The 25,042-nt window shown below is 44.5% G+C and overlaps 1 protein-coding gene across 2 annotated transcripts in view; it reads right to left on the reverse strand.

Annotated features, from left to right (window-relative positions):
- LOC141271219 (uncharacterized) overlaps positions 1-22,111 on the reverse strand; it is a 61,896-nt gene extending 39,785 nt beyond the window's left edge. Inside the window, exon 1 of one of the 2 annotated variants that reach the window (XM_073681338.1) lies at positions 11,069-11,256. The gene's annotated coding sequence lies outside the window, so the exon portion shown is untranslated. Of the gene's footprint in view, positions 1-11,068; positions 11,257-21,932 lie in introns of those variants that run through there. The other variant, XM_073681337.1, reaches the window with a different exon arrangement.
- Positions 22,112-25,042: the final 2,931 nt, after the last annotated feature.

Genomic DNA, 25,042 nt, shown 5'->3' on the forward strand with positions numbered 1-25,042 from the left:
CACTTGCCGTGACCATCTGCCCGTTTATTCAGAGACTGCCCCGGTCACTTGCCGTGACCATCAGCCCGTTCATCCAGAGACTGTCCTGGTCACCTGCTGTGACCTCCTGCCCGTCTTCCCTGGTCGCCACCCGCTCCCTTACAAGGACTGCCCCCTTGTATAGTAGCTCAGAGGTTCCGCCTCCCAGACCCCGTTACAATATATAGAGTATTTTTCGGACGAGGAAAATGGGGGGTGTCTTATAGTCCGAATGTTGGGGGGGGGGGCGCGGGGTGTGTATGTGTGTATGTGTGTATATATATATATATATATATATATATATATATATATATATATATATATATATATATATATATATATATATATATATATATATATATATATATATAATGTGTGGGGGGAGTGGTAGCGGTAGAGGAGCGGGGCACAGGAGGCAGCAGCCTACACTGTCCCTGCTGTTAAAGAAAATGAATATTCACTGCTCCCCACACCCATGGGGAGCACTGAATATTCATGCTCCTTAATAGCAGCACAGTGTAGCCGTGCTGCAGCTCCTGCCGGAATCGCCTGTGCCCGCTGTTAAAGGGCATGAATATTCAACCTCTCTCCACGCCCTTGGGCGTGGGGAGGGGGTGAATATTCATGCCCTTTAATAAGCGGGCACACGTGATAGCCCGGCAGCAGCAGAAGCCGCGCGGCGGCTACACTGTGTGCCGGCTATGAAGGAGAGCGAAGTCACTGCTCCCCGCACACACAGTCCCGGCGTGGGGAGCAGTGACTTCCGGCAGCTGATCTCTCCATGTGAGCCACGCATGGCAGTGACGTCATGCTCGGCTCACATGGAGAGATCAGTGCAGGCAGACCGGACGCAGCACTGGAGGAGAGAGAAGAAAGATGAGTATGAGTGTTTATTTTTTTTTATGTGCAGCCTGATGGGGGATTAGGGGGACCATGCATACTATAATAAGGATGAGGGGGTCATACATACCAGGGTAACGCTGAGGGGGTCATACATACCAGGGTAACGCTGAGGGGGTCATACATACCAGGGTAACGCTGAGGGGGTCATACATACCAGGGTAACGCTGAGGGGGTCATACATACCAGGGTAACGCTGAGGGGGTCATACATACCAGGGTAACGCTGAGGGGGTCATACATACCAGGGTAACGCTGAGGGGGTCATACATACCAGGGTAACGCTGAGGGGGTCATACATACCAGGGTAACGCTGAGGGGGTCATACATACCAGGGTAACGCTGAGGGGGGCATACATACCAGGGTAACGCTGAGGGGGGCATACATACCAGGGTAACGCTGAGGGGGGCATACATACCAGGGTAACGCTGAGGGGGGCATACATACCAGGGTAACGCTGAGGGGGGCATACATACCAGGGTAACGCTGAGGGGGGCATACATACCAGGGTAACGCTGAGGGGGGCATACATACCAGGGTAACGCTGAGGGGGGCATACATACCAGGGTAACGCTGAGGGGGGCATACATACCAGGGTAACGCTGAGGGGGGCATACATACCAGGGTAACGCTGAGGGGGGCATACATACCAGGGTAACGCTGAGGGGGGCATACATACCAGGGTAACGCTGAGGGGGGCATACATACCAGGGTAACGCTGAGGGGGGCATACATACCAGGGTAACGCTGAGGGGGGCATACATACCAGGGTAACGCTGAGGGGGGCATACATACCAGGGTAACGCTGAGGGGGGCATACATACCAGGGTAACGCTGAGGGGGGCATACATACCAGGGTAACGCTGAGGGGGGCATACATACCAGGGTAACGCTGAGGGGGGCATACATACCAGGGTAACGCTGAGGGGGGCATACATACCAGGGTAACGCTGAGGGGGCCATACATACCAGGGTAACGCTGAGGGGGCCATACATACCAGGGTAACGCTGAGGGGGCCATACATACCAGGGTAACGCTGAGGGGGCCATACATACCAGGGTAACGCTGAGGGGGCCATACATACCAGGGTAACGCTGAGGGGGCCATACATACCAGGGTAACGCTGAGGGGGCCATACATACCAGGGTAACGCTGAGGGGGCCATACATACCAGGGTAACGCTGAGGGGGCCATACATACCAGGGTAACGCTGAGGGGGCCATACATACCAGGGTAACGCTGAGGGGGCCATACATACCAGGGTAACGCTGAGGGGGCCATACATAACAGGGTAACGCTGAGGGGGCCATACATAACAGGGTAACGCTGAGGGGGCCATACATAACAGGGTAACGCTGAGGGGGCCATACATAACAGGGTAACGCTGAGGGGGCCATACATAACAGGGTAACGCTGAGGGGGCCATACATAACAGGGTAACGCTGAGGGGGCCATACATAACAGGGTAACGCTGAGGGGGCCATACATAACAGGGTAACGCTGAGGGGGCCATACATAACAGGGTAACGCTGAGGGGGCCATACATAACAGGGTAACGCTGAGGGGGCCATACATAACAGGGTAACGCTGAGGGGGCCATACATAACAGGGTAACGCTGAGGGGGCCATACATAACAGGGTAACGCTGAGGGGGCCATACATAACAGGGTAACGCTGAGGGGGCCATACATAACAGGGTAACGCTGAGGGGGCCATACATAACAGGGTAACGCTGAGGGGGCCATACATAACAGGGTAACGCTGAGGGGGCCATACATAACAGGGTAACGCTGAGGGGGCCATACATAACAGGGTAACGCTGAGGGGGCCATACATAACAGGGTAACGCTGAGGGGGCCATACATAACAGGGTAACGCTGAGGGGGCCATACATAACAGGGTAACGCTGAGGGGGCCATACATAACAGGGTAACGCTGAGGGGGCCATACATAACAGGGTAACGCTGAGGGGGCCATACATAACAGGATAAAGATGAGGAGGGCATACATAACAGGATAAAGATGAGGAGGGCATACATAACAGGATAAAGATGAGGGGTGCCATGCATAGCAGGATAGGGATTAGGGGTGCCATGCATAGCAGGATAGGGATTAGGGGTGCCATGCATAGCAGGATAGGGATTAGGGGTGCCATGCATAGCATGATAGGGATTAGGGGTGCCATGCATAGCATGATAGGGATTAGGGGTGCCATGCATAGCATGATAGGGATTAGGGGTGCCATGCATAGCATGATAGGGATTAGGGGTGCCATGCATAGCAGGATAGGGATTAGGGGTGCCATGCATAGCAGGATAGGGATTAGGGGTGCCATGCATAGCAGGATAGGGATTAGGGGTGCCATGCATAGCAGGATAGGGATTAGGGGTGCCATGCATACCAGGACAGGGATTAGGGGTGCCATGCATACCAGGACAGGGATTAGGGGTGCCATGCATACCAGGACAGGGATTAGGGGTGCCATGCATACCAGGATGGAGGGATGCCAGGCATACCAGGATGGGGATGAGGACCATGTATAAAAGGAAGGGGGGGCATATATACCAGGATAGGGGATAGTCAGAATTGGGGGATATTATCCCTATACCAGTGTCAGCAAAAGACCCCCTCCCCCTTAAAAGTGCATCATGAGTTTTGGTATATCAGAATTCCATTTTTTTTTTTTTTTTTTTTTTTTTGCAACCTTCTTCTTTATGACAATGAGACTTATCATTGGGATTGTAAAACATTTACAAGGACATCTTAACATGCGGCGCCTCATTTGTTAGACGCGTTTTAATCATGTCGGCTTATTTGTTTTACGCTGCAGCCCTGCAGGTTCTGGGGACACCTTCCCGGGTATTAAAATATTATGCAAATGTGATCATCACAGGAAAGTCCGCTCACACAATGCAGCATATTATTGTTAGGACGGGTGGTAAAAAACAAAGCAAATGCAAAAATAGGACCATTTCTTAAAGAAAAAAAGTTTAGTACAGATTCAAGATCCATTTTTTTTTTTCTAATTTCTCTGAACTAACTGAATCAGGTTTTTTTCCCCCCAAGAAACTATTTTCCATAAAAGGAAAAATTCCAAGTAGGGTGAAATGGTGAAAAAAAACCCGCAAATTTCACCATGATTTTTTGGGTCTCCATTATATAGCGCCATTAAAATCACCACTGCGATTTACGGATATCATCTTTTATAGCTTTTCTGATGTGGTAAATATGACCCAGTAAGCAAACTTGGAGATGAAAGTGGATACCAAACGTAAAGTTTTTTTTAAAATATATTATATATGATATTTATTTATTCATTTATTTTATGCACAGCACAAATGAGTACACCCTAACAGATTTGTCAGAAAACCTTGTTTCCTTTCAGAATCAACATTTTCTGTGGGATACCATGCTAGAAAATACGACCACAAATGTGCGCCATTGACTGCAAAGATTTGTTCTTTTGCACACCTGAAAAAGTGAAATTTTCCAAACAAATTCTTTCAAGACCATGTTGCAAAAATGAGTACACCCCAATGAAAAAGGTCTTAGTAGCAAAAGTAAAGTTTAGACTATAAAATTCTAATTAACAAGAATTCAACCACAGGGAAATCAAATTATTTATTACACAGGTGTCCAGCAGACAGTGAGTATACAAGGGTGTTACTTATCAAAGAAAACCTCTTCCAATTTTATGCTGTCAGCAATCAGGGCTGTGGGTTCGAGTCGGTATAAAATGGACCGACTCAGACTCCTAAAATATATAATAAACTAGATGGTGGCCCGATTCTAACGCATCGGGTATTCTAGAATATGTATGCGGCCGACCGGGCTCAATCAGCAGAACGTTATTTAAATTTGCCGCCAAAATCGCTGATTGGTCGCGGCCGGCAACCACGACTAATCAGCAAAACTGTGTTTAAATTTGGCGCCAATATCGGTGATTGGTCGCGGTCGCCACCCGTGACCAATCAGCGAACTGTGTTAGTGAGGACCAGAGAGCTTGTTTAAATTTGGCGATAAAAATCGACCAATCAACAGAGCGTTGTTTAAATTTGGCGGCAATCTCGCTGATTGGTCGCGGCTGGCGGCCGGCCGAGACCAATCAGCAGAGCGGCGTTTAAATTTACTGCCCATCTCGCTCATTGGTCGTGGCCGGCCACTGTGATCAATCAGCGCCGCATTAGTGTGGGCCCGGGAGCGGCGCTGCTTGTGCGGCTCCGTATTAGCAAGGACCGGGGAGCGGTGCTGCCTGTGCGGCTCCTTCTGCTGCGAGAAGCCGGGAGAAGAGCGGCAGCTCGCAGCAGAAGCATCCCGACCGGCGGCGCCGCTCCCCGGTCCTCCGTTCACACTTGCTGTCGGGAGATCAGCGGGCCAAGCCGCTGATCTTCCGACGTTAGCCGCATGGAGGTCAGCGGCGCCGGTCGAGGTAGTTGTGCTGCTAGTGCCGCTCATCTCCCCGCTGCATCGCCGCTGACCTCCGTCTTTTTTCAGAATCCCGCGGCGCTGATTGGCCGCTGCCGGACCAATGAGCGACGCGGGATTTCCAGGACAGAGAGGATAAGACGATTATATATAATAAATTGGGTACAGTAGTTCAATGCAGTTTGTGGGGAATATTTTTTCATACCAATTTGGGAAAGTTATGAAATGTCCTATAAATGGCTGTTCTATTCCTGATCTAAGGCTACATTCACACACAGCGTTTTTGCTGCGTTTTTTTGAGGATACGTTTTTCAGCTGCAAAAGCAGATCAGCTTTTTAAAAAACTGCATCATCTGAAAGGTTTTTGAGTTCATATATAATGTTTTCAATAGCAAAAGCAGATTAGAAAAACGCCGAACAAACTGACATGCTCATTCTTTGTGAGGATCCGTTTTTGAGCCCAAAAATGGATCCTACAAAACGATGTGTCTGAATGTCATATCTTGAAACCCATTGACTTTGCTGGGATGCCCAGAGACACTGCATTTTACTGCAAAAAACGGATCCGCAAAAACGCTGTGTGTGAATCATGGCCGTAGCCAGCAAGGAGCAGGGGCACGCACCTATCAAAACTCACTTGTATGCTGCAGTGCTCCCATCCTGCACTGGCTCCAGACTGCAGGGGGCAATCTCCCCTCCTCTGTCCTGTCTTCTGCTGTCTTCACCAGAGAGAGGAGGGGGAGGGGTGCCTGCCCTGCACAGGATCCGATTCCTGGGCCCCGAGCTGCAGAAAGTGAAAGTACTACTGCTCATCTCTGTCACAGGAAGTTTACTAATGCTAATATTGTAGGTGATTATTATGTGCTCTCTGTACAATGTGTGTGAACTATATGTGCGATATGTACTATTTGCTGTCTGTAGCTGTCATCAGTCTATCACACTATCCCTCCATCCATCCATCCATCCCTCCAGCTATCCATCATTATATTCTATCTAAATATCTTGATTATTGTATCATAAAAATGATTAAATGTCTGATGTTCACATTGTACTACAATACATTTTTCACTTAAATATAAGCAATATATGTGGGAGTCGGAGTCGTGGAGTCGGTGTAAGGGAAATTGAGGAGACGGAGTCGCAGGTTTGGCTTACCGACTCCACAGCCTGTCAGCAATGGCACCACATGGAGAGAAATGTCACAAGACCGCAATGGCACCACATGGAAGAGAAATGTCTCAAGACCTGAGAAAGAAAATAATTTCTTCACACAAGAAAGGTGAAGGCTGCAATAAGATCAGCAAAGATACTGGAGCAAAAGTGATACAAAAATGTAACAAAGATGGAACTGCAATCATCTCACAGAGACGTCCAGGCTGACCACGGAAGTTACCACCTAAAATAGGAGAGTCTTCTAATGAGAAGGGTGGAAGGTAGACATGCTTGTCCATTTCAGTTAGTTGAAGTAGAAAAGGCAAACAGAGGTGAATGTTTCCTGTGACACAATCCAGTGTACACTGCAGAAGAACGGCATGCATGGGTGTCCGCCACGAAGGAAGCCTCTCCTAAAGTCCATGCACAAAAAAGCCCCCTATAATATGCCAAGACCATGCTTAAAAATATAAAGACTACAGGGACTCTATACTCTGGAGTGATGAAACAAAGAGAAATGTTTTTTTGGAACGGACTTCAAAACTGTATGGTGTCGCAAAGGTGAGGAGTCCAAGGAAAAATGCATGGTGCCTACAGTGAAACATGGTGGTGGTAGTGTCCTTATGTGGGGCTGCATTAGCTGCTGGTGTTGGGGGGCTACAAGTCATTGATGGGATCATGAATTTACAGATATACTGCTCTATAGTGAAGGAGAAGATGCCACCATCACTCTGCTCTTGGCAGACCTGCACGTTTCCAACAGGACAATTTTATAAAACACACACATCTGCTGAATTTCTGAAGACAAGCAGGGTGAAAATGATTCAGTGGCCAAGTGTCTCCTGATCTGGCCCAACCAAACCCCTATGGGGAATTCCTAAAAGACAAGCTGTCTTCACTCTCCATCCAGCATCCAGGCTGTAAAAGAGCTCGTTCTAGAAGAATGGAAAAAGATAGATGTTACAATATGTCGCCAACTTGTTCGTTCCAGACCAAGAAGACTTGGTGCGGTCCTTAATAATCAAGGAGGGATTCTTTATTGGTTTGCTTTTTTTGTGGGGTGTACTCATTTTTTACATCAACTAATTTAAGTAAAACTGAAGATTTTGTAATGAAAGTTGAATTAATCAACCTTACTTTCACGTTATGGGTTAAAAAAGGTCCTTCAGAATTGTGTTCTCATGAGATATTTACTAAATTACTGAAATCGGACACAGGTCAGGAGAGCAGACAGTACTTTTCCAAAACTTTTCATTAGTGGGGGCACTTTATAAAGTGATTTCCGAACCTTAAGTCTTATTATTGCGGTTTTCTACATTTTTTAATGCAGCAGAAGAACAGAAAGAACAGAGAAGAGTTTTCCTTGGCCCCTGGTTGTGGATACAAGATGTAGTGCCCAGAAACATTAGTGGGCAGCAGAGCATGCGATGGTTTGTTTGGCGCGGTCTGACTGCAGCTGAGCTCCGGCGTCTCGGTGAAATCCTACTCTTTTTACCCTTGCTCGTGTTTTCAGAGCAGAATAGCTTTCCAGTGCAGGACTTGGCTTTTGTGCTCATGTCATAAAGCAGAGAAGTGCTGGAAAAAGAAATACGCCAATGCAGCAGTTCCGAGTGCCGTTCTCCGATCCACCGAAGCTGCAAGCAGAAGTGGGCACCAGATAAGATGGCACCACCAGCCAAACCCTCATCGTAGGCAATTTGTGCCGGATCAGAAATGTAAAGCGCGTCAGCCATCACCACCACGTTATCACACAGCGAGACGATAAATCATAATGTTCAGGTCATCATTTCTGGGCGTTTTTACAGCAAGTTTGTAGACACAGACTTTTATTTTTTTATTTTTTTAAAGCAGAATATCTGTGGAAAGAAAATTCCGCAAATTCCAAACATTTTGTGTCTCAACTTTGCACCATTTTCAAGACCTCTGCTTGTTCTCAACGAAAGGGAACTCATTTGTTTATATCCAGATGCATTAAATATGTAAAGACTTTGGCCCAACTCCACAAATCATCACTCATCCAAATTAGGGGTCCAACCAAGCAAGAGCATGGCCATCTTCGGCAGTCCTATAGACCGCAGCTCCGTTCCCACAAGACATTTCAGAGCCCTGTACTAAGTACTGGATTTGTTGGATCCCCAGTGATCAGTAAATAATCACTTATCCACTTGGGAGTCCCACCGAGTACAGAGCTTGGATATCTATCTTCGGCAGACCCTTAGTGCAGGGCCACCGCTCCATTCCAACAGGGCATTTCAGGGCCACCACTCCGTTCCAACAGGGCATTTCAGGGCCACCACTCCGTTCCAACAGGGCATTTCAGGGCCACCGCTCCGTTCCAACAGGGCATTTTAGAGCCCTGTACTAGGGACTGGACCTGTTGGATCCCCAGTAATCAGCAAATTATCACATCCACTTTGGAGTCCCACCGAGTACAGAGTTTGGATATCTATCTTCGGCAGACCTTTAGACAGTGCAGCACCACCGTTCCAACAAGGCATTTTAGAGCCCTGTTCTCGGGATCGGATCTGTTGGATCCGCAGTGATCAGCAAATTATCACTTATCCAGAGTTGGGACAAAGCCATTAATATTTCTCACAGCTGAATACTTTCTACAACCTAGGTAATCCTTAATTAGCACATTTTCACATATGGATGTAGTGTTACGGCTGAATAGGTGATTGTCCCCTCCCCCCCCCCTACAAATGACACCTTTTTTGTACAGATCTAATATACCAGTCATGAGAAATCTAGGGTAGAAGCAATATGCAAATCAGGCTGGAAGTGTACTGGGGGCGTGTCATTGCACTTGAAAAAAAAAATTCAAAGGGCAATGACACGCCCCAATGCACTTCCAACTTGATTTACATATGGCTTCTACACTAGATGATTTCTCATAATTGACAACGGATCTCTACGAAAAAAAAAAATTTACAGAAAGTATGCGTATCCCATCCATGTTCTAGCACTTTTAAGGCAGGGTTCACACTAGTGTGCTCATCCAGAAAAAGCGGACGATTTTTTTCTCATTTATCATACAGGTGCAATCCATTTTTAGACAGCAGCAGTAATAAAAGTTTACTGAACACAGTTTCCTATGTCAAAGAACTGCAACGTATCTGTAAAACTCAGATGAACGGTTGCTTCATATGGGATCCGAGTTTTTATGCGCACCACTAGGCTCGAGAAGGCGAGTCTGATCCAACACAGAAGAAACTAGTGGCTGCTGCGATATGCTGCTGCTGCGATATGCTGCTGCTGCTGCGATATGCTGCATCCACAGATTTGGTTGTTGAGGAAAGAAATAAAAAAAAAAAATGCTCATCTGCACTGCCCCAATGAATAAAATTGGTTTGGGTGCTGTCCATTTTCTCACTGACATCGCTCAGACTGATAATTCAGTTGTGTGAACCTACCCAAATTAATTTTTTTTTGCTTTTGTAAAAAATTGCAAAGAGGTGACTTAAATGAGGCCTCTGTCAAATGTTCCAACTAAGTGCCTCTCCAAAAAGAGGAAACAGGTCAAAAGTTTTATAACCAAGTACTGTTCAAGTGTGCAACAGTGATTTGGTAAAACTTTTTATATATTAATCCTGTCACTGACTGGTGGGGGTCTGGATGCTGAGACCCCCATCAGTCAAAATGCTGCTCTGAAGTGTGCAAATCCAGCACGAGCAGCGTGCACAAAGCGGTGTATGGGCTCCATAGTAAGTCTATGGGTCTGTACACAGCTGTGTGTGAGTGAATGTAAGGACCAATACACTTCTATTGAACCCGTACATCGCTCTGTGCACACAGCTCATACAGGAGTTGCGCACTTCAGAGCAGTATTTTGACGGATCGGTGGGATCTCAGCACCCAGACCGCCATCGATCAGCAACAATGTAGTACCTATAATACCAAAAAAAAAAGTTTTACAAAGTGATATAGTTGCATCGTTAATAGTGGTAACGCAGGCAACAGTTTCAAATATTCCCAACAAAAAAAATTGCAAAGGATGCATCTTTCATTCAAAGGAGGTAGACAGTTCCAATGACGGCCCTCTAAAACACACGACTAGAAAAACTTTATTGAAAAAAAATTAAATCACAACCTCACTGCCCCATGTACAATATGTACAGAACCCAGCCCCGCCAGCTTCCCGACGAGCAACACAACCAACTAGTACATCTTACTCCATTGACAATTATAGAAGCTACTGTAACCAGGACTCCTTTCCCAAATTATTGTGAAGAGTTTACAGCACATCCTGCACTGAACTACTGTACCCAATTTATTATATATTTTAGGAGTCGGAACTGGTCCATTTTATACCGACTCCAACAAAATGGACACCGACTCAGACTCTACAGCCCTGGGTGCAACACATTTTGCGTCAGGAGCTGGGACCCCGAAGAAACTCATCAGCTTTCAAATCAATGTATCTTGCTCCAACAAAACTTCAGAAACCTGAAAAATAACTCCCTAAAAGGAGGAAAATTTCACACAGATGCCACCTATAGGTGGCGACAAAGAGCTAGTTTGCATTCTTTGCCCAGAAAGCTTCACCTTACTCTCCACAAGGAGAACCATTACCTTAGTTCACCACTCCAGGCTTCTTCAGTCTGGGGTCCGTCGGTAGGGATGCCAAGTCTCATTGTGCGACTATTCAGCCCTAAGGCAACATTATCTTTAGTAAACTATTAGCTGTGGTGACTGAACGGTTTACACATCCGCACCTATAGGAACAGCACAAAGGCTCCTAGTAGCGGCCCTGCTTGCTAAACAGAGGAGGTGATGTCATTGCAACACTCATATTAGCTGATCACACCATTTGGCAACATGTTGCTTAACTCTTCATAGACCAAGAACACAAAAATGCAAAAGCAGCAAGAGATGGAAGGAGGGGGATATACTCCAATTTCAGAGCTTCCATGTAAACTAATGCAAATATTCACAGCCCCCCCGAGCAAAATCTAGTACATAGCAGAATAATGCACCACGTACACACAAGGGGTCAACAATAGAGCTTACATACAATGTATCAACAGGAACGATTGCAACATAGTGAGCAAAGAATATCAGAAAATAGCTACAACCCTGCACTAATCCAAAACTGTTAATAGCAGCATTGGTGGTCCTCATCTGTGAATGTAGGGTGGGCATCACTGGGGTGGCAGAGGTAAAGGAAGGGTTAAGTTATTGGCACCTTTATCAGAGTGCCCAGCCATCAAAGTAAGGTCAATGTGACACTGGCAGCATCAGCATTGGACATTGACCCCGGTGATTGAGAACCCCATAATGAAAATAATTCCCCTGGATTTGCCAGATCACCAAAAACTCATTTATTGTAAATCTTTAAAGTGGATGTGATAAGATTTCTCAGAACAAAGTAGTTCCAAACGGACTCCACTACTTTGACATAGGTGATCTACCCACAGAAAATATCACTATCAGAGCGCCCCCCAATGATCCGCTGTTAGCGGCAGCAGATACTGGATGCACACAGTGTCCGCAGCAGGACAGCACAGCTGCGTACACCATAGCGATTCCTTTTCTATTTTCCTACTAATGTGTAATAATATTCATTTTTTTTCCCAGTTTGTTTTTATGTCACCCTACAACTTTTTTCTTTTAGTGGAGAGTTTTATATTTTTATTATTATTGCAGCATATGTTGATGTGCTCATTTATACTATTTTTGGGATATATTTGATTCGTTGCACACTGATCCATAAGAGTTTTATTGTATCATTCAAACCCTTCATTTTTTTTTTTTTTTTTTTTTAAACTGATCTTCGCAGATCAGACTCAATTCCATGGGGATCCATCAAAAAGTGATGAAATATAAAAGATCTATTTTAAGCTATGTGCCCACGATGCAGAAATGAAGCAGAAAATTTCTGCAGCGTTTCTGCATGGTCTCGGCAGTCAAAAACGCATGCAGATTGTACACGCGTTTTTGCAGCGTTTTTACATGGGGTTTTGACTTGCGTTTTTCAAGTCCATTGGGACCTCAAATCCGCATGCAGAAACGCACAAATAATGGACATGCTGCAGATTTTTCCGCAAGGAAAATCCGCTGCGGAAAAATCTGCAGCATGGGCACAGAACATGCAAATTTTCATTGGGGATCATGGGGCACGGATTACCAAGCGTTTTTAAAGCGTTTCTGCTGCGGAATTTCCGCATCAAAAACGCATAGTGGGCACACAGCCTTTCAACAGTTTTTAAAGAAACCCTCCCATGAAGTTTTTTTTTAAACTAATTTATGTATATGTGCATGTGTTAATATACTCAGCTACCGCCTCCTTCTCGGGATACAGACCCGTTCTAATCCTTTTCTTAGTGACGTCATCAATCTTCAGGCTCTCCTGGGTCATACAGATCGCAGCATGCCGCAAAGTGGCTTTTACAATGTAGGTCTATGGAGAGTGAGAACGAGACCCCATAGACTTAACATTATAAAAGAAACTTCCGGCTCACAAATAGCATAAGGTGAGCCGGACAGTCTGAAGAGCGGTGAAGTCACTGAGAAGAGCGGCTTTGGATCCTTGAGAAGGTGGCAGGAGGAGGGTATAATAAAAAGATTGTCCAGGACTTTAACATTGATGGTGTATTCTTAGGATCGATCATCAATGTCTGATCGGTGGGGGTGTGACACCCGGCTCCCCCGCTGATCAGCTTTTCCCGGTGTCGGCGGTGGCTGGACCTGCACAACAGAGCTCTGTAGACAGAATAGTGGCCGCGGCCGGGGACTGCACTACTGATTTGAATAGGTGGCGGATGTGTAGTACCCAACCGCAGCCACTATACAGTCAACGGAGCTGTGCAGCCCCAAAACTGAACTGTTCCGGTGTCGCACCCCCACCAATCAGACATTGATGACCTATCCCAAGGATAGACCATCAATGTTAAAGTTCAGTACAAACCCTTTAGTACACATATACACCAATTTAATTAAAAAATATCTTCATGGGAGTGCTTCTTTAACTAAGACGTTCCCCTAAGCGTCAAGGGAGGGAAAAAAAAAAAAAAAAAAAAAATCAAAAGTTTGGAGTTTTTTTACTTTTTATTTTGGTCTCACTTTTAGGCCATTTTCACAAATGGGCTGTTATTTACAGACCGGCCATAGGCCTCCCAACCCAAAATCAATAGTCTCATTGGTATACAGTAGTGTTCAAAATAATAGCAGTGTGTTCAAAAACATGTTAAGCACAAAATCTTTATACTAGTTTCTAATTCTTGCATTGGGAACATTGCACACTTTTCTAATTCAAAACATGAAGAGAATTATAATTTTTAACTACTTTACAGAAAATAACAAAAAATAAACATTGGTCTGTTCTAAAAAAAATAGTTTCTGCATTTGTCTTTACAGACTCACAATATGTACTTTTTTTTTTGAGGATTTAGCATTCCTGTGAATCACTAACCTAATATTTAGTTGTATACCCACAGTTTTTTTAGAACTGCTTCACATTTATGTTGCATAGAGTCAACCAACTTCTGGCACCTGTCAACTGTTATTCCAGCCCAGGAGGCTTTGACTACATCCCACAATTTGGCATCTGTTGGCTTTGCCTCAGAAACGGCATTTTTGATGTCACCCCACAAGTGTTCTATCGGATCAAGGTCCAGGGATTAGGCTGACCGCTCCATAACCTCAATTTTGTTGGACTGGATTTTGCTTGTTTACTGGTGTGTTTAGGGTCTTTGTCTTGTTGAAACACAAATTTCAAGGGCATATCCTTTTCAGCGTAAGGCAACATGACCTCCTCAAGTATTTTAATATATGCAAACTGGTCCATGATCCCTGGAATGTGGTAAATAGGTCCGGCACCATAGAAAGAGAAACATGCCCATATCATGATGCTTGCACCACCATGCTTCACTGTCTTCAGAGTGGACTGTGGCTTGAATGCAGAGTTTGGGGGTCGTCTGACGAACTGTCCGCGGCCCTTTGACCCAAAAAGAACAATTTTTACTTTCATCAGTCCACAAAATGTTTCTCCATTTCTCTTTAGGCCAGTTCATGTATTCCTTGGCAAATTGTATCCGATGCAGTACATGTATTTTTTGACAGTGGGACTTTGCGGGGACTTCTTGCTAAGAGATTAGCTTCACACAGGCGTCTAACTGTCACAGTACTCACAGGTAACTTGAGACTGTATCTGATCATCCTGGAGCTGATCATTGGCTGAGCCTTTGCCATTCTGGCTATTCTTCCATCCATTTGAATGGTAGTCTTCCGTTTTCTTCCACGTCTCTCTGATTTTGCTTTCCATTTTAAACCTTTGGAGATCATTTTAGCTGAACAACCTATCACTGTCTGAACTTCTTTATAAGTTTTACCCTCTCCAATCAACTTTTTAATCAAAGTACACTGTTCTTCTGAACAATGTCTCGAAAGACCCATATTTCTCAGGCTTTCAAGGAGAAATGCATGTACATCATGTGCTGGCTTCACCCTTAAATAAGTGCCACCTGATTCACACCTGTTTCTTCACAGAATGATTGACCTCACTAAGTGATCTCCACACTGCTATTATTTTGAACACTCCCCCGTACAATTATTCAAATACATAGACTCAAAAACCAGCAGATCATGAATGTGGAGTCTGTTGGTTTTCTTAGAATCTACTGCACCAACTGGTAAATTGTTTGACATGTGGTAATATAATTTATACCAAAAATAGTGATTAATCTGGTTAGTTATATTGGACTGCTATTATTTTGAACACTACTGTATATGAGGCTAGCAAGTTCGGGTCAGGAGACTTGTGCCCAGTCCGTGCATTGTGGTCTTTGTGCGAATCCGGCTATAGTCCCAACTTGAGTGGTCCTGGCTGAGTCAATAAGAAAGACCAATATGGCGGCCATACGGGAAATTGTTAGATTAATGAAACTTCAGTTCAGTTTCTGTAACTCACTGATCAGATGCCGTGGTTTAGGCAATCTTTGTGCAGCTACTTAATAAAATAAATGGACAGCCATGACGGATATGATTAGTCCACTGGAGTGGGGTCCCGAACAGAGGGCTTCCCAACCATCCACATTCTTATAAGATATGGTAGGTAGGACTACTTGTCAGAGAACCACTTATAAAAGGCAACTATTGCGGCAATAAGGTGCAGAGGCCTCTATAGGAGAAATTAAGAATTATAATGGCAGCTATTTGGTAGGATAGCCTTCTGTGCAATAAACAAATGACTCGCGTTCACCATACAGAGACCATAATCCTCACAGAGGAACTCAGAGATGGGGAACCCTCCACTATGACGACCATCGGCCCTATAGAGACAATTCCTTTAAGCCTTATTTGTTATCCACGTAGAGTTAAAGCTTCTGTACTAAATCCATTGATTACATTGTCCATGCAAATAATTCCTAGTCTGCAAATATCGGAGCTGTGACCTACATGAGGAGAGGATTCACATGCACAGTAAGATCACACATGGCTCCTCTGTACGCTCACGTGACTCCTCATTGTGATTCTAGTACGGATATCAGGAACATGTACCATTACTGGCGGTGACTCATGCTGGAAATTCTCTGCTCACTCGGTGTAATGCTGCTTTGCATGAACAACAAGAAGCATTTAACAAAAAAAAAAAGATACACTACACAATTAAAGGAGCAAGGTCCATAATAGGTGACAAGCCACATCCAGCACCTCCACACAGTCATGGCCGAAAGTGTTGGCACCCTGGAAATTGTTCCAGAAAATTATTGCAATTACACATGTTTTGTTATACGCATTTATTTCCTTTGTGTGTATTGGAACAACACAAAAAAAAAAATAAAAAAAATAAAGGCGAATTGGACATAATTTCACACAAAACACCAAAAATCGGCCGGACAAAATTGTTGGCACTCTCAACTTAATATTTGGTTGCACACTCTTTGGAATAAATAACTGCACTCAACCGCTTCCTATAACAATCAACAAGCTTCTTACACCGCTCAGATGTAATTTTGGACGACTCTTCATTTGTAAACTGCTTCAGGTCTCTCATATGTGAAGGCGTCTTCTCCCAACAGCAATCTTAAGATCTCTCCACAGGTGATCAATGGGATTTAGACTCATAGCTGCCACTTCAGAACTCTCCAGCACTTTGTTTCCATCCATTTCTGGGGGCTTCTTGAAGAAGGTTTGGGGGTCATTGTCCTGCGGCCATGAGCTAAGATGCAAACCCAGCTTTCTGACACTGGACTCTACATAGCAACCCAAAATCTGTTGGTAATCGTCAGATTTTTGATGCCTTGCACAAAGTAAAGGCAACCAGTGCAAGAGGCAACAAAACAACCCCAAAACATGATTGAACCTCCACCACATTTGACTATAGGTACGGTATTCTTTTCTTTATAGGCCTCATTCCATTTTTTGGTAAACAGTAGAATGATTTACCAGAAAGCTCCATCATGGTCTCATCTGTCGACAAAATACTTTCACAGAAGAATTTTGTCTTACTCACTTACATTTTGGCAAACTGTGGGGCGGCTTATCCACCATCCGGACTATCCCGAGTTGCAACATTACATCAACTTTTCTCTGCCGTTCACATCCAGGAAGATAAGCCATGAGTTACAAACTTCTTGAAAAAGGAACATCAAGATCTCTGGAGATGGACTTGTAACCTTGAGATTGTTGATATTGTTTTGGTTTTCAAGTCCTTAGACAGTTCTCTTGTCCTCTTTCTGTTCTCCATGCTTAAGGCTCCGTCACACTTAGCGACGCTACAGCAATCCCAACAACGATACGACCTGTCAGGGATCGTTGCTGCGTCGCTATGTGGTCGCTGGTGAGATGTCAAACAGTCAGATCTTCCCAAAGACACAGCAGCGACCCGTAAAGATCTGTATAACAATGCACGCCTATGTGTTTCTGTGTCTGAGTCGTCAACAAGGTCGTTGGTAAGGTGTCAAACACACCGATGCATGCTACCCAGCGGGGCCTCAACGATCAAAGAAATGTCTAGACCATTCCGACACGACCAGCGATCTCACAGCAGGGCCCTGGTCGCTGCTAAGTGTCAAACGTAGCGAGATCGCTACTGAAGTCGCTGTTGCGTCACAAAACTTGTGACTCAGCAGCGATCTCGCGTGATCTCGCTTAGTGTGACGGGGGCTTTAGTGTGGCACACACATACAATGCAAAGATTGAGTCAACTTCTCCCCTTTTTATCTGGGGTGTGATTTTCATATTGCTCACACCTGTTACTTGCCACAGGTGAGTTTGAATTAGCAACACATGCTTGAAACAAAAGTTGTTTACAGACAAGTTTGGAAAGGTGCTGACAATTTTGTCCGGCCCATTTTTGGAGTGGTGTGTAAAATTATGTCCAATTTGCCTTTTTTCTCAAGGTGACTGAGCTCAGCACAGTTCAGGGGCCTGCACGCTGCATCGAGTCATTCTCCTCTGCTCCTCAGTGCGAGCGGTCGCCTCAAGCCATCGCACATGCTGATGAAGGAATGTCGCACAGATGGATTGCGGCGTGGAACACTGGATTATTTAAACTTCGGACAGGTGAGGGATATTGACGTTTTTTATTTTTGATTTGTTTACCGGGACAATGGCTTCAGGGATTAGGTGTAAAGGTGAGTATAATGTGTTTTTTATTTTAGTCTTACTTTTACACTTGATGTAGACAGCGGGGGCTGAAACAACTATCAACATTGTCCTTTGCTTGCGCTGATCTCAGAGCAAGCAGGGGACAATGATGAGAGATGCCTTTAACACCCGGCGTTAGGGAACAGCGCCAACTGTACCGCTGATTCTCAGACGCTGGTACGTGTCACACTGATGACACACGGATGTCATCAGCGTGCACGTGTGCTGGACATGTCAGCGTGCTTTGCCCACTGACATGTGCACAGATCCATTCATTTGAACGGGTCCACGTGTGTCAGTGTCTCCGGTACGTGTGGAAACTCACCACACGTACCGGACACACTGACGTGTAAAGGAGGCCTTGGGTAAACTATTCCCGACCAATTCACCCCCCCACCCACTGTTACATTTGTGATTGTGTATTTTTTCATGAACTTTTTTGTTCAGAATAGTCACTATTTTTTCAGACATTAAAATTATTTAGTGGAAAAAGATTTTTATCAAATTCCCCTTTTTCCAAAAGTGGTTTTATGGTTTCACATATGTCTTGCATTGGTGACCTGTGTTCATGTTTCTGTGGTGGAAGCAAAGCTGAACTTCGGGATCCTGACAAATGCAGGAAAAAACTTTGTTTTTTTTGCAAACAGCTTCTTTACTGCCAAGAGGGCAGGTTTTACCTGCAGAAAAAAGGCCACACAACTCACTAGGCCTCACTTATACACACGGTTTCCCATAACAACCAATCACAGCGCAGCTCCCATTTTACCAGAGCCGTTTAGGAAATGAAAGCTAAGCGCTGATTGGTTGCTATGGGCAGTTTGTTAAAAGATAGCTCAATACTATCAGCCCTAGTGTGTCGCACTAGACTGCAGCTCGCGAGATGAAAGTCTATCAGGAAAAACATCTCCACGTAGCCTGAGGTAATGGTTGGATGAATATTACGAATGTGGCTGGATTGGTGCGTGGTCAAGTGATTATGAACAGCATGTCATCATAAAACATCAAATGACGTGCAGCTGAGGTCCCCTGACCACTGCAGCCAATCACTATCTGCAGTGGTTCTGCTGATAGTAAAAATGTGACGTCTTCCCGTCCTATGTAAGAGCAGACCACGGAGCGGCCCTCGTTTGATCCTGGTATGTGCCAGTAGACGAGTATCACCTAGTTTGTTATTTTATTTTCTTTACTGCTCCAACCCACCAGTGAACTTTTCGTTTTGCCTGGACAATCCCTTAAACTTTTTAGAATTTAATTTACTTCCATGACATTGAATTCTGTTACAGATTTTTTACCGTGGGAAAAAAAAAATTCTGCTACAGATTCTGCTCCAAAATCCACTTGAAATCAGCATCAAAAATTCTTCAATGGGAAAACATGCTCAAGCCACATTCCCAAGTGCAAAAACGCTTTTCTTTTCTGCAGGTGTCCACACCAAAACACGGATTAGTAATCTGCTCTGATTATTGCACTTTGCTGCATTTTTCCCTTTTTATCCATTTTTGGTGCTGATTCGAAAACATTTTTTTAAATGCGATTTTTAGTCCAGAAACACTTGGATTCTGAAAATAAAAACTGCATTTTTTTACATTCATTTTTTCCAGGCTCCTCCCAGAAGCCTAAAGGGAAAAACTGCATATAAAAAAAAAAAAAAAATGCACTGTTTAACGGTGTTTTTAACTGCTCAGTTTTTTTGCGGGAATTTTGCTACAACCGGAAGACACTGCAGATTGTCAGCACACAAAAAAAAACGAAGTAGAAAGAACACAGCACGAGGGGATACTGCCTTCCAGGCACAAGGTGCTGTTTTTTTGCACATGGAAAAGTAGTAATATGTCAATTCTTGAGGAGTTTCTGCTGGAACAAAAACAAAAAAAAAAAAAAAGGAAACAAAAACGCTCCAAATTTGACTTCTGAATCAACTGATGCAGAGAAAACATTCCATGCACAAAAATGCATTTATGGTCCGGAAAAGTTTAAACCCTTAGATGCCGCAGTCAAGAGTGGCAGAAGTTGGAAATGAGAGTTGTCGTCCCTTTTGACACCTATCGCACCCCCACCCCCCTTTCTAAAATGCAATTGTAATGGATGTAGCCATGTTTGTACAACTACATGATCGGCCATGTTTGTACACCTGCAATGCCAAGCCTATTGCTGGGCTTCATAAGAGATACCATAGATTATATAGGTGATCAGGGAGGCTAATAAACATGACAGAAAATGAAATTATATATATAATGCACAGGCGCCCAAGAGAAAAAAAGGGCCACTACCACCTCCTAAGCAGGTGGAATTGTGCATTAGGCCACGTTCAGTATTTCATCAGTATTTTTTTGCTGACTGATTTGACAAACTGCAGCGTGTCACTTCTTTCAGCATTTTTTTCCCATAGAAAGCAATGAGTAAGTGCAAAAACGCAGGAAAAAACACAAGTATCAGGTTTTGCTGCGTTTTTGGTGCAAAAACCTGAGGAAGTTGAATCATGATTAATTTTTTTTTATCCATTAAACTTTATCAGCATGCACAAGAGACAAATGTACCTGACAAAAAATGCAGCAAAAACTGCTTTTTGGAAGCAGCTTCTTTACTGCCAAGAGAGCAGCAAAAAGGCAACATGTGAACATAGCCGTGTGACCACGGTCGTAATCTGAGCTATCGGACTGCAAAGGGCCCATATATTGTTGTTGCCCATGGGACTCTTCTATCTGTGTCTGAAACTGTATATAAGCAAGAGGGGCCCCAGTAAACCTGGAGTGGCCCCGATAAGACCCATCATCCTCTAGTTTCAGTGCCACAACCCCCTAAATTCCTCTACTCTCCGCTAACCACATTTTATTACGCCATCTTCATCTCTCGCTCTGCAATGAATCCGGACCAACCTGCTGCACAAGTCGCAGCCCGCGGTGCCCCATGCCACCGTATGATGGCAAAACCCAACGTACACAAACGCTCCCTGTGCCAACTCTGCTCCGCAGCTTTGTTTTATGCAAACGGCAACTATACAAACTGTTCTAAACTACAAATCCCAGCATGCCTCACAAGGCTGCAAATGACAATGCACACTGGGACTTGTAGTTTCACAACAGCAGCAGCCACCACCACATATAGTGTAGCCACAAACCTTACTATTACAAAACTATAACTCCCAGCGCTTGTGTCAGTCACTAATTGTGAAACTACAACTCCCAACAAGCCTCGTCAGCCGATCTTCACCTGTTTGGAGATTGCTATTCCCATTTTGTCCAGTAAGTCAGTGTCCATGAACTACAACTCCCAGCATGCCTTCCAAGGCTACTGTTTCTACAATGAGCATCTAATGAAACCTTTACCCACAACATCCCCTCTAACTGCTGTGACACTACAACTCCCAACATGTCCTGCCAGGTACTGTGAAACTACCACTTCCAGCATGCTTTGCAGGGCTGCAGATGACACTGAGGACTTGCAAGGAAGAGTAACAGGTTGCAGCCTGAGACTACAACTCCCAGCAAGTCCTGGCAGCTGCTCTCACTAATTACTGTGGAACTATAACTCCCAGCATGGCCTGACAGGTCTAGTCACTCTCCCATGTTTTGGAGGAACTAAAGCTCCCAGCATGGCCTCCCAGTAGCTGCAAAACTACAAGTCCCAGCATGCTTTACAAGGCTGCTGATGGTAGGGCATGCTGGGAGCTGTAGTTTCACAGAAGAATGCAGCCACAACTTGTAGCACCGTGTATCTGCAGCTCCCCCGCCCCGGCGACTGCCTCTCCTCTCCTCTCCACACAGCACAAGTACTAGAGAGACTGCACTCAGCATCTTCCGCCAACCGCACCCCAACAATGCATATAGATTCCGGTGTGAACACCCACCTGCCCGCTCTCCGATAACTCCCTGGCTCCCGTCCTCCAGTGGGCAGCACATTCGCCGCCGCTCCGGGACCATCACCCACTCCCGACTGCTCTCTCTGTACCTCTCTACCTCCGCCTTCCGCTCCCAGTCCCCGGCGCCCCGCCCTACGCCCGGCTCCTGTCATAAGCCACGCCCACCACATACCAAACGATGCCGTCATGTCCCGCCTACTTACTCATAACCACGCCCATTTCACGCAAGACTCCGCCCATCCACCGCTAACCATCATTTAGAAAGAATTGGCGCCGTGCCCCGCCCCTTAATAAGACCACGCCCCCTTTATGGTAATTACTTCTCCCTCGTCTACACGTGTTCGGCCTCTCCCGTTATTGTCCATCCTGTGTGACAGCTCCTGGAGCGGAGGACGACTGCAGAGCATCATGTAAGCCGCTCACTGGAAAACGTCACTTTAATTTAACCCCTTTCAGACTGGGCGGTTTTTCATTTTTGTACTTTAGTTTTTTTTTCTCTTTTTTTTTTCAATTTCTCAAACTTTTCTTTTTTTTCTGTAGCCGCCAGAGGGCTTGTTTTTTTTATTTTTTGCAAGACGAGTTGCCGTGCCTGTGCGCACGTTGCAGAGTTGTCGCTTTTTTTCTGCAGAAATTTGTCACAAAACCTGAAGGTTTTTCTGATGCCAGCAAGGTGATTGAGATCCCTCAAGTTTTATTTTTTCCTTGCAGATTTTAGTTCATTTAAAGTCAATTTTTTTCAGCGCTTTTTGCTGCTGATTTCACCCATACTAATGAGTGGGGAAAAATCTGCACCAAAAACACATGTAAAAAACGCAGCAAAAATGCATATTTTGAGGGCAATATGAAAATCACACCTGAAACCTGATAAAAAGGGGAGAAGTTGACTCAGTCTTTGCATTGTGTGTCTGTGTGTGCCACACTAAGCATGGAGAACAGAAAGAGGAGAAGAGAACTGACTGAGGACTTGAGAACCAAAATTGTTGAAAAGTATCAACAATCTCAAGGTTACAAGTCCATCTCCAGAGATCTTGATGTTCCTTTGCATGGTGCACAACATAATCAAGAAGTTTACAACCCATGACACTGTAGCTAAACTCCCTGGACATGGTTGGAAGAGAAAAATTTATGAAAGGTTGTGATAGTCCAGGTGGTGGATAAGCAGCCCCAATCAAGTTCCAAAGAGATTCAAGCTGTCCTGCAGGCTCAGGGTGCATCAGTGTCAGCGCCAACTATCTGTCAACATTTGAATGAAATGAAAAACTATGGAGGGAGACCCAGGACGACCCCACTGATGACACATAAAAAGACATAAAAAGCTAGAGTGAGATCTGCCAAAATGTGCGTGAGTAAGCCAAAATCCTTCTGGGAAAGTGTCTTGTGTACAGATGAGAAAAAGATAAAGCTTTTTGGTAAAGCACATCATTCTACTATTTACTGAAAACGTAATGAGGCCTACAAAGAAAAGAACACAGTACCAACAGTCAAATATGGTGGAGGTTTAAAAATGTTTTGGGGTTGTTTTGCTGCCTCTGGCACTGGGTGCCTTGATTGTGTGCAAGCCATTATGAAATGTGAACATTACCAAAGGATTTTGAGTTGCAATGTAGTGCCCAGTGTAAGAAAGCTGGGTGTGCGTCCTAGGTCATGAGTCTTCCAGCAGGACAATGTCTCCAAACATACTTCAAGAACCCCCAAAAATGGATGGAAACAAAGCGCTGGAGAGTTCTGAAGTGGCAGCAATGAGTCCAGATCTAAATCCCATTGATCACCTGTGGAGAGATCTTAAAATTGCTGTTGGGAGAAGACGCCTTCAAATATGAGAGACCTGGAGCAGTTTGCAAAAGAAGAGCAGTCCAGAATTCCAGGTGAGAGGTGTAAGAAGCTTGTTGATGGTTATGGGAAGTGATTGCACACCCTTTGGAATAAATAACTTTAATTAAACAAATATTAAGTTCAGGGTGCCAATACTTTTTTTCCGGCTAATTTTTGAGGATTTGTGTGAAATTATGTCCAATTTGCCTTTTTTTCTCTGTTTTTTTTTTGTGTTGTTCCAATACACACAAAGGAAATAAACATGTGTCTAACAAAATGTGTGTCATTGCAATAATTTTCTGGGAGAAATACTACAATTTCAAGGGTGCCAACAATTTTAACCATGACTGTATGTTCTTAAAAACCTTTTAATCCCTATATGGGACTTGAACCTGCGATCATTTTGTATATTTGACATTCCATATACCGTGGCTGGTCTTTACATGAGGACCTGGTTGGTAGTGAATAGGGCAATCAGCAGGCCCAGGCTGCCTGGGCGATACACAGGCAATCTCATCATGGGGGAAGAATTGGACAGTGGGAGCCAGAAATAGTATGCTGCTAGAATTGGGCCAATTAAATGGTTAAAGCAATTGGAGCTAGTTGTTATACAGCTGCCACATGCTGTCTATGGAGGAGGCTCGACTCTGAGCCAGCACCATACACCCATACCCACGTATGTCATATTTAATTTATTGTGTGGGTGAGTATTATTTTTATGGCTATACCAAATTAATATACTTTCTTTATTTTACAACTTTTAGACTATTACCAGCATATAATGAAGAGCCGGAACTCTTTTTTTTTTTATTTTGTCCATTGACAGTACTGTGTGAAGGCTGATTTATGTGGGTAGATTTGATGTGACCCTCCCACTAATATAGACTGCATGTGATCTCTGTGTGTATCCAGGATGCCAATGTCTTCATGAACTCATATATCAGCATAGCTTGTATCCTGCAATTATTTCCTCTTCATGTGCTTGCTTCCTTAGCTACAGGCTGTGTTTTTTTTCTACCTTCCATGAGACTGCACATGCTTTCTCCCTTTTACACACTGGAACTCTAAATACAACCCCCTGCCCTTCTATTTGTTTTGCTCTAATCTTTAACACTGAGAGAAGGAAGGGGAGAGCAGTCAGATAGATTTGTAACATTTTTGCAGATCATTCAGCTAGATAAATCATTTACAGACGTCTGCAGCAGCAAAATGGTAGAGAAATTATGTTTAGAAAGTTTCTTAACTTTTTAGGAAGCAAACAAATAGTAAAAAATAGCTGCATCAAC

The sequence above is a fragment of the Phyllobates terribilis genome, unplaced genomic scaffold (assembly GCF_046119375.1).
Source record: "Phyllobates terribilis strain yellow unplaced genomic scaffold, ASM4611937v1 Scaffold_5__5_contigs__length_657084704, whole genome shotgun sequence".
Taxonomy (NCBI): domain Eukaryota; kingdom Metazoa; phylum Chordata; class Amphibia; order Anura; family Dendrobatidae; genus Phyllobates; species Phyllobates terribilis.